Raw genomic sequence first — 11,374 nt, 5'->3', positions numbered from 1 at the left:
CGCCATCCAAATCGCGCCTGTTCTTTTCTCCTCCTCCCCCCACTCTCCCCCGACATCCCGAAACGTATCCCCAGTCGGCCAGTCCGCCGTGCCTCAATCTCATCCTCCGTTGAAGCCAAAGATGCAGCAGAGGAGGAGCGGCCCGCCCTCGCAGAGCACGCCCAACTCCAGTGGACTGGCTCCCCGGGCGCCGATTCAGTCATATGGGACACCGAGGCGAGCAACACCAACAATGGCCTCCTCATGGCAGTCGACGAGTTGCTCCGCTTGGCGGCGGAGGACCTCTTCCCGCTCTCCACCGCCGCGTCCGTGTACTGCCGGCCGGACAGCGCCGTGGGCGCCGCCGCATCCATGGACGACAGGCCTTGATCCAGGGTCCGGTAGGGCAGTCGGGATCCACGACCTGGTGGCCTGGATCCACGACCCGACAGCCTAGATCCATGACCTGGTGGCCTCGCTCGGCACTGCAGTGTTCACCAGCGCCGTACCACTTCCCGCCGCCCCACTACCGGATCCCATCCTTACTCGTTCCCTGCCGGCAACAGGCAGTCCTCGGCAGCAACGGCATCCCGGCACGCCCACACCTCCACACCGTGCCACCTTTGCCAACTTCGGCTCCGGGTACCGGCAGCGGCCAGCAGCGCGGTGGTCAACTTCGGCTTCGAGCGGCGGCACGAGCTTGTGGCCGTGCGGATGTTGCGGCCTGCAGGTGCGGCACACAGGTGCATGCTGCGCGTGCGCGGCCATCAGGTGTTGTGCCCCTACAGGTGCGGTGGGCGGTAGGTGCTGCTGCCTCCTTGATTGGCCTCTTCTAGTCTGCATGTTCAGATCATGTTAATTTGGGACTGATTTTTAGTTTTTAGTCATGTGATACTCTAATTGATAACCTGCCTTACTTAGCTTAGTGGTGATACTCATACGTGTCCACACAATTACATGTTGATGCCATACTTCATGGGTAGGTGATATCAGGAGCCAAAATGGAATCATTGCTTTTTTTCCTTAAGGTGTGGTTTTAATTAGTAGCTATATTATTTTTTGTTCACAAGTGCAATTTTCTTTGTTACTTGGTATTGCTTTCGTCATCATCTAGGGCTGCATCATATTCATAGCATTTGAGTTTGTAAATCGTAGGTGATGTGTTCTTAGGAGCTTGCTGGTTTTATGCCTCACTTCATTTCATTCCTAGCAACGTGAATGAATCCGAGGTGAGGTGAGGTTGTTCTGTTTTCAGCAACTTCTGATGCTTATTACGATCATTGTATAGGTTTGATATCCTCTTGCATGTCGTTCCTACTTCCTATAGGCTTCAATGCCTGACACTTTTGGATGGAGCATATTTTTGTTAATGATTAACAAGTGTGTTTCCTATGTTGGTGCGCATGTTATTGCTTCCTGTTAACAAATTTTCACTGACAAAGGGCATAATTTAGTTTCTATCTTCCACTTCTAAGGACTTGACTGTTTGATCAAACATGCATAACTAGGCAATTTAAGTGTCATTTGTTGGGAAATTTAAGTGTCATCTATTAGGCAGCAATGTGCACCCAATTAGGCAATTTAGCCTTTTGTTACAAATATAGAGGTTCATTAATTTATGTGTGCTGCTATATTGTCATGACATGCGTGCAACTCATTTATTTTCATTCATTCACCATATGGAGCAGCAGCTCAGTAGTTTACTTTTCTCTTTGCCGATACAAATATTATTTTTGCATGTTTTGTCCCTTCTGGGCTGACCTCCGCCCCATACACGCTCGTTGACCGTAGGCTCATGAGCAGGCAGCTACAGGACGCCTTCCTTAAGATCAGGCTGACACCTCATCAGCGAAGGTACTAATGAGTTTTAGTTGTTGCTTTAGATTTGAATCTTGAACATTTGCACCTGTGTGCTTGTATTGAGTCCTGAAGAGGGGAAGTAGGTACTAGAGATTTGAGAAGTGCATAGTTGTCCGTTCGATTGTAATAGTAGGGAGATTACAAATCCTGTGCATTTCTATAGCTTGTGCTTGTGATTGTGCTCTGTCTGAACCGGTGATTGGGAGCTTTTTGTTTGGTTTCTAGCAAGATAGGAGCAGGCAATGTGTCTTTTTATGTAAATAAACTGTGTTTATTGCTTCATGTGCTCACTGGAAGGGTATAAATTTAGATTTTAGCAAGTGGTCTCTCCCATACAAGGTGTGCTGCTGGTCCATCCATCTATCTTAGGCAACATTAAAATGACATCTTAAGAGATTTTTTTCACCATTAGCAGCCACGTGACTGCTATCTTTTTTTCATAGTTTTCTGCTAGTGGAGTTGTTTTATTAGTTTCCTAGACATCTGGGGCTGTGGGTTGCAGATGAACATAGAAACTATACTTGCTTTTTCAGAATACATAAATTGCCCATTTAAGAAGACATTGTTGCGTAATGATTAACACTTAAATTGTCTAAGGCAGCTTCTTTTGCAGATGGTTGTTGGTATTTTTTTATGCAAAAGTAAATTAAACTATACTATAGGTATAACTGCAATAAGCTGCAGCCAGAACAAAATAATTGTAGCTGAGCAGGCTGATTACCATATTTTTCTTGAGTGTAGAAGCTAGTATGATTTCCTTGTGTGGCATTTGAGGAGTAGACCACACCTCTTTCCCCCTCTTTTGCTACTTCATTTCCAGCACCATTTCATTCACTATCAGCAACTACAAGATTAGCAGTAGAACCTTTTCATTCCTATCCTCTAACCTTGCCTGTTCAGATGACAATATAATCTCAGAAACAGTAGGAATAACCTCTTCTAAAACTGCAGGAGCCGCCTCTGCTAAAGTAGCATGACCAACTTTTAGAAATACTAGGCAAAATCTGCTGGTTCACATGTTGTTCATTAGGCTGAGGAATTTTCAGGAATTACAGACACTTTAATGCAGAAGGTAGGGTTGTCGGTCACATAATCCAAATCAAATGCATCTAAGAAATTTTTCATCCAAATCTGGTGGCAGCTCCTTAAGATTTATATTTGAGACTTGCATGCAAAATAATAAGTATAAGTGTGTGTTACTATATTATGACATCAAGCAATTTAGTCAAACCTATTAGGTAAAAATATTGTACACATTTAGGCAAAAAAGGCCAACAACTTATGCAGTTTTTTGTTCAGTACATGATATCAGTTTTGTTCAATACATCTTATCCGTTTTATTCAGTACATGCTAGAAGTTTTTTATTCAGTATGTGCTAACAGCTTTGTTCAGTACATACTATCAGCTTTGTATTTTATTACATACTCAGTTTTCCAACTTAATGAAATATATTGTTCTTGTGTTTTCCTTTTTTGGAGAAAGTTGAAATTTGAGACTTATTTGTCCTCAACTCAATTGATTTAAACTTTTTTCCTCAGTTCTCACTATCATCAATGTGCTTATCATGTACTTCTATTTAATATAGGATAGGAGGTGTGAGGCCATCAAGCATCAAAATGAACATATGCAGCAACCATGTGTAGCAGCTAACACAAGGAAGTCGAATGCAATAGGAGTACCATGTGCAGCAGTTAACATAAGAAGGTTTAATGTAGCAATATGCGTATCTATAGGAGTGGTGCATATAGTATATATCTATGTTAACTAGTAAGAGCAACATCTGGTAGTAAGATGTGTAGTAAGAACATTAGTCATTTACATGTCTAAGTTAGTATCAGATCTGCTAATGCAGTAGGAACTGCAATACTATATAATTGCTTATGCAAAAGAGCTAGATTGCTTATGTAAAATGACTGAATTGCTTATGCAAAAGTAATTAATTACTCATAAGTTAGGATCATATCTGCTTATGGTGTAGGAACAACAGATATCAAGTGATGCAAAAGAACTGAATTGCTTCTAGTAATAGATGTGGTTGGTGATGCAAAAGAACTGAATTGCTTCTCGTAACAGATCTGTCTGGTTCTTTTTTTTATCATTGTGTAATTCTAGTGTCAGAGAAGAAGTTGGTTATCTGCAGTTGATAGTATCAATTTGCATATTTTATACGTACCTACTGTTTTGAATATATTGTTCTGCTTTTGTTTTGGATGAATGTGCGGCTGTTTTGCGTGTCCAAAGGGAAAAGCAAAAACAGGGGAGAGGGGAACATGCTTGCAGGCAGGTCGTGGGCCTGGGTGGTCCTTGTCTAGGAAGCACGCATCCACCGTAGCGCTTCATGTGTGCGCCCATGCTCGCTGCTTTTTGTTTTCCCACGTCTAGGACAAAAATGAAAAGTGTATTCTATTAGATTTTGCACTTTAACCCAAAACGGCAAGGCCATGCGGAAAGTCTATAATACGGTCGGCAGTGCGATAGCCTTGTATCAGCAAAAACATGTATTGAAAAAATCTATTATTATATATTATATAAAAATAATAAACAGAACCGAAGAAGTGAACCAAAAAAAAGAAACCCTTTAACACCGGTTGGTAATAACAACCGGTGTTAAAGAGTCCTGCAACGTGGCAGCCCTGGCAGGACCTATTACCAACCGGTGTTAAAGGGGGGGGCTTTAGCCCCGGTTGCCCGAACCGGGACTAAAGGATGGGCCTTTAGTCCCGGAAGGGCAGCACCGGCTCGAGAACCGGGGCAACAGAACCTTCCCGACCGGTGCTAATGTCCCGTCCTACACCAGTGCTGGTATGTGGCCTAGGCTCTCCTACTCCTACTACCTGAAAGATTTGGTCCATCCTCTCCGGCCGGTAGTCTCCCACACACGAGAACTTGCTAAAATTACCTGTGTCGCCCCCCTGTTGGCAGTTCGCCCTGTTCCAATTCCGATCCAACATGAGAGAACTTCCTTGTCATTCGTTCTAGTGCCTCGTTCCATATATGGTGACGGTGCGCTTTTCCTTCTCGCTTCTCTAGAGATCTCCTCCTCGATCGTCTCTGTCTTCATGGCGGTAATAACAACGAACAATCCTGTAATATCCTTTTGTGAAGTTAAAGGGGTTAAAGCCAATCTCAATAGTGTTTCATTAGAATTTCATAGACAATAAATATACTGATGTAGCACCATATTTATGAAAAGAGAGGTGAATACACATCAGTATATATTTCCGGCGGCTGGAAACTCTCTCTATTCATACTGATGCACGAGCATTTCCAGCCGCCGGATCCTGCTGTCCAGTTCGCGCCCACAAGATGCAGCCCAAACATCGGCATGTGAGAGCGACAAAGAGAGATTTTTTCGGAAGCAAAGGCCTTAAAATACATCTTATGATTTATGAATACACACATGATATGACACGGAGTTTTATTGAAATACAAAAGAGCTCAGTACAAGGTGACAACAACACCGACAGCCCTTACAGCTAGCAAAGTACTACAAGTTGACACGAACCGGATACAAAGTCCAAGTTATTTATTAGGAAACAAGCCAACACTGACGAAGTGCAGATACTGGCATTTATTGTCTGGGATGCACGAAGACTAGTCTAAACAACTGCATAAAGCTCCGGCCTTCTGGAGGTTATTAATCGGATTCAGAAGTCTCAAAAACCTACACAAGGATATACATGATTAATCAAGGGAATATGTACAAGTTAGGAAATCTAAAGTTTCAACAGTAAAGACAGATGCCTACTCCAAAACTTTCTCTTAAACTCAAGGGAATAATATGCCCTATATATCTGGAGTTTCAACTATAAAATCAAGGGAATAAATGTATTCATATATAACAGAATCTCCAAAACTCTCTTAGACTAACTCTCTAAATTATCATTTCGAGTCATTAGAATAAAATTCGTGCTGTATATCTTTCCACCATCGAATAGCTTCAATAAATATATATATTGTGCTCACTCTGGTGAGGCACCCTCGCTCTCCATCTTTAGCTAGCAAGATATCTAGAATAGAGGATGACTATAGTTGGACACCTAATTAGAGAAGTGGTTGGAGAGTTTTTTTTTTACCAAAATCTCTATTCATATGCATTAGAAAGACTACAAAGATACTCTTTGAGTTGCTCGTATGAATAATCGAGTATTTTACTTACATTAGGCGTAGTAGCTAGGCTTCACTGGAGCGAAATAAATAGGCATGTATTTTGAGTTCTGAGATCCTGGTATAGTCTTTCTCTACAACTGTTGTGCGTTTGACAGTACCCGTTGCCATAGTAAGTTCTCCTGTCCCTCCAACAATGGCCCACTCACCATTTATTTGGGAAGTCCCTTGTATTTGGAGTGTAGACCCTTTGAACCTGTGTTGAATTGTGCGCAAAATGATTACGTGATGTTTTATTGTAGTAACTTTTCTCATCAATATATATCACGCGATGAGAAAAATAATATATATACATCATGAGGTATGTTGACAGAAAGCGAGAAAATGCCGTGAGTAGTAGGCTTTTATCTTGAAAAATGAGAATTGAACAAATGAATATAAACTGGTGGTCCTATGAGCACATGTGTATCATGCATCTACGAAAAAAATAACTGCATGATGTTCTACTTGAGAGAGGTTGTACATGGAAGTAGTATACATACGAAGTTGTGTGTAATTAAGTACTACTAAATAACGACGCATATATATTCTCATACCTTTCATCCGAGAACACTAAACCCAGGGAGTAGTGATACACCGCGGCGGGAGATTTGGCTACTTGAACACTAGTGCCCTGGAGATGGCCGACGATGTTTGCATCAGGAGTTGCCCCATCGGCTACAGGCCACGAGTAGACCTGGGTTCTGCCCATTATTGTTGACCCTTCTGTGTTTGTTGCTGCATTTTGGTCTGGTCCAGAATACACCTCCTTGTTTGTGTATAGAGTCATCGTAAGCTCAGAATGTTGAGCTAGCGCACAAGGAGCCATTTCGCAATAGGCCATGGCTAGTAAGGGAGGGAGTGTGTGTGTGCTGCTTTGAACGGTCAGCTATGTTTTGCTCTTTACTTGTGTCTGAGAAATGAGGAGGGGGTGTGCTGTATTTATAGATAAGAAGAAGGAGTGAGGCAGTTGCACATCCACAACACGTGGTTTCACATGTGTTTGGAGCTGTGCCTTACCATGTGGCTTGCCTGCGATGGATCAATCCCCTCTTGCATAGTCCTTGTTTACTACCAATTTTTTTTTTTGCAAAATAGAAATAGTACCACTTTCGTTTGTATTTGACAAATATTATCCAATCATAGACTAACTAAGCTCAAAAAGTTCGTCTCGCAAATTACAGTTAAACTGTATAATTAGTTAATTGTTTTTATTTATATTTAGTGCTCTATGTATGTGCCGCAAGATTCGATGTGATAGGAAATGTGAAAAATTTCACAAAATATTTTAGGAACTAAACAAGGCCTAACATTTGATTTAGGGGCATGGTAGGCAGTGGCGGAGGACGAAAAAAAAATCAAGATATGGCAAAGTCCATATTACAGGTAGTAACATAATATCTCTGGTCACAAGATAAGTAAAAACATTTATGATAATAAAATTATAGAAAAATACAAGTGAAGTCAACAAACCCTGTGACCACCTTCAATCACGTCTAGATGACCTAGAAAATTGCATTTGCCTGTCTTTATTTTTGTTTGATCTTCTCAAGATCAATTTTAACGCAACATAATCATATTTTAACGCAACATTAAATCCATTTTATTGATTCATCAACCTCTAATGAAGCATGAACATGATTTAATGCTACTATAGGACCCTTGCTTGCTAGGTGTTGGGAAATGTGCACCTGCACTCCCAGCAGCACGATGCACAAGCAGCTCGCTCACGGGTTGCAGTAAGGCCATCCTCAATGGGAGTTTCATAGCCCAGTTTTCAACACATCTATATTTTGGAAACAGTGCATTGGAGTTTTATGGGGATGAAACTCTCTCTACTCCCATGAAACTCTTATCATTTCTCTCTTCATTACTATAGCGCCACATCAGTATATTTAATGTACATGAAACTCTCATGAAACTCCATTGAGACTGGCCTAAGTGGTCTAGGACAATGTAGACAACTGGCTCAATGCCCTAGAACGGTGGTTGGCAACAGTGGGTAGGAATAGTAAATGATCTCTCTCCTCCAAATGCAATTACACTCCCTTTATATAGGGCATGGAAGCCGGTTCAGGCCTTTTACAAGAATACCCCGTGACGGCGGGAGAATATTCCAGCATATCCTCTCGTTACAGACTATTGACCATAAACCATTTAAGTAATTTCACACTACGAGCTCCACACACGCGCTCTCCGCTCGGGACTCCAACCTGTCAGGTCTTGATCCTTCGGTCGTACACCGAACCTTTGGCCTGAAGACGCCGAAGGTTCCTCGGCTCAGGGGCCATGAAGGTTTCTCAACGTCACCGCGTCCTCAGACATGCCTTCGCCTATCCTTCGGCACGCGGGAATCCAAAGGTCCTCTCCTCCATTCCTCGCGGCCTCCGCCACTGGCTCGGTTCCTGCAACTACACAGCACCATACAAAACGCATTACCGTTAGCCTCACCCTGATCCTTCGCATCATAACGCTCGAAGGATCTCGGGGCGGAGATTCAAGGCGGAGGCGATCCTCTAGAGCAACCAGGGATGGGGAAGGCAGTGTTGTGCCCCCAACACTAGGCATCACTTTTGTTTGATAATGGATGAGTGTAGGCTCTCACAATAAACAAGGCGTATTGGTGTGTGTCTCACCGAAAACTGTCCTCATCAAATTTCCATTTTCTACCCTGTGGTCTATTCTTCATGGCCAATGACTAGCCGTTAGCCAGATCCTGCATGAATCTTGGAAGTCTGTGAGATTACCGGTAACTAGTATAAGGCCACTGTTTGCAACCACCCCATCTAATTGCTAGAGCTAAATTTTAGATAGGTGCTCTGTGCCCAGCATTGGCTTCGTTCTCGCTGCTGCATCTTGTGTTGAACTTTGTAACATTTGGTTACTACTACTCCTTTTAATGAAAACTGGGCAGAACTTCGATCTAGAAAAAAAAAATAGCCGGCGGGGTGTTTGGATCCTGTAGCTAATTGAATACACCTCGGAGCATGCTAACCCCCATTAATTATTTCCATTAACTTTATTGCTCATTTGGTCTTTCCACTCACCAATTTCTCTATCCCTCACTAGTTCACTGACAGCCAGCTTCACGCCACAAGCCTGCGAGAGCCAGCGTGGCCGTCGACGTGTCATTGTCGCCGCCTGGTGCCTCTAGCAGAGTGCCGGAGCAGGGTGCACTGGTGCCACGTACGACTACCACTCCCTCTACTGTAGGGGAAAAATGGCACTCAGGAAAAAAGATGGACGTGTGCCGATAGTGTTGCTTGCGCGGACTCACAGCGGGGAACAGGCCGAAGCACGTGTGGGTTAAAAAACAAGCAAAATTTGGTCACTAACTACTTTTAGTTTTAGCTGCCATTAGATAGTGTAACACCCTAAAAATTCTCTTGTTTAAAATAGTTGAAATTTGATTTATTGAGTCAATTTTGTGAGCATCAAAATATAAGAAAAATAATAATTTTTGGAAAATTAAAATTTAACATAAGCTTAGAAAATATGTTGATGCATACATGCTGCAACATTATATTTTGTGAAGTGTGAATTTGAGCAAAAGAGCTTTGGTTCAAAATTCAAATTTAAAAGGGCTTTGAAATTTTGTTTGAAAAATAAAAATCCCCCCTCCCTCTCCTTGATTTCAGCCACGTAGGCCCAGCCCCCTCCTCTCCTCCCCCCATCTCTTTTCTCACTGGGCTGGCCCGCTTGTGCCACTCCAGCCCGCAGCGCCTCCCACCCCTCCTCCTCTCTCTTCAGTGGCTGCCGGGTAGGGCCCACCCGTCAGCTTCTTCTTCGTCCCCAACCGCCCCCTTTCTCTCGCGCAGGAGGCCGCAACGGCCGAAGCCACGCCCCCGCTCCCCACTTCCCCACTTCCTCTCCTGCGCCTTGCTCATTTGGACGCGCGCAAGCCGAGCCGCCCCTGCTGCTCCCATTTCGCTCTTCCCTCGCACCCGCTCCCGCTCGCAGTGCGCAGGAACTGCCGCCGCGATCCACCGCCCGCCGTCCGGCCGAATCGAGCCATCCTCGCCCGTTTCGTCGCGCTGGTGAACTCTCCCACTTCCCAGCATTCTTCCAGACCGAATTCCAAACGTTCTTTGCCAACTCCGGCGAGCTCTCGTCGCCGTTAATGGCCTCCACCGTCGTTGGTGTTACTGTTCCGGCCGGCCAAAACCTCCCCAACCCCCTCGGCCGTCCATTCTAAGATTTGCGGTCGCGATTAGAAGATACCCCTTCGGGGTGAAATTTGTTAAAGAACCTCTGCGGTTTTGGAGTTTAGAACCCGCGGTCCAAAGCGCCTCCTAGAGTTACGCCAACTGCGTATTCCTCGATGGTTTGTTTCCAAAATACGTTTTCACAAAATTACAGTTTTGCCATTGATTTTCTTTTGCTCATAAAGTATTCATTTTAACTCTGATTTGACCCGTTGAAATTGCGCTAGATTCATAATCACGAGATCTACTTGTTAGTAAACTTGGTTTAACAGTTTGAAACTTTTTTACTTTTGTGACCCTATTTAATTAATTACTTTTCCAAAGAAAATCTTAGAAAATTCATATCTTCTCCGTTTTAGCTCCGTTTCGATCCGTTCAAGTTGCGTTAGTTTCATAATTTCATAAGCTTCGCGTTGGTACCATTGTTGTCTAGATTCACCACTGTTAGGTTTCCTAGATAAATACAAGTCTGTAGATAGCCTTTGCAGTCCCGTTTAATATGGAGATTTCGCGTCGTAACTCTGTTTTCCGTAAATTTCTCATTGACGTGATCATAGCAGCGTGTAGATGATTTTGGAAAACTTTTATTTAAATTTATTTACTGTTGGTGTACTGTTCTAATTATAGCTTTGTTTGCTTTGTGTATGTGTGTTGATGATTGTTGACCGAGTCTAGTCAGTGGGCATTACTTCGGTGATCAAGATCAGAGCCTTGGAAGCAAGTAAGATCAGCAGGACCAGCAGGAGCAATTGGATCAAGGCAAGTATAGCATTTGATTTTTAATTCTATGACCATGATCTTGTGCCTAGAATAATATAAAGCCACAAATGATAATATGACTTTTTAGCGACTTGAGGATTTATTCGTAAGTGATAACCGGGATAAAAGTGCAACCATGAGGGCTATGATGGCTCTGGCTTTAGTCAAGTATGAGTAACTTTTCTAGCTTGTTAGAGGTTACCCGCGTGGCGCAAATGGAGGATAGCAGACCGTGGATTCCCTGTGGGGTAGAATCACACAGACTGACTACCGAAACCAAGCGGCCCTAACTTGTTAGACGAACCTTTAAAAGACTTCATAGTGATCCCTGCCAGCCTCCCTTGGAAGGGTAAATCATGACTCATGGGTAAAGATGTACGACCTCTGCAGAGTGTTTATTAAACTGGTATACTAGCCGTGCTCA

General features: G+C 43.3%; 2 long non-coding RNA genes across 2 annotated transcripts; one reads left to right on the top strand and one right to left on the bottom strand.

The window, feature by feature from the left end:
- Nucleotides 1,287–4,047, top strand: LOC110435785. Its single transcript, XR_002453638.1, has 2 exons — nucleotides 1,287–1,833; nucleotides 3,431–4,047. It is a non-coding gene; the product is annotated as an uncharacterized LOC110435785 (long non-coding RNA).
- On the bottom strand, nucleotides 5,188–6,897 carry LOC8076317. The gene is made up of 3 exons (XR_002453194.1): nucleotides 6,544–6,897; nucleotides 6,000–6,203; nucleotides 5,188–5,504 (listed from the first exon to the last, which is right to left on the bottom strand). It is a non-coding gene; the product is annotated as an uncharacterized LOC8076317 (long non-coding RNA).

Source organism: Sorghum bicolor, chromosome 5, assembly GCF_000003195.3.
Source record: "Sorghum bicolor cultivar BTx623 chromosome 5, Sorghum_bicolor_NCBIv3, whole genome shotgun sequence".
NCBI lineage: Eukaryota > Viridiplantae > Streptophyta > Magnoliopsida > Poales > Poaceae > Sorghum > Sorghum bicolor.
This window is presented reverse-complemented; position numbering and strand designations above follow the sequence as displayed.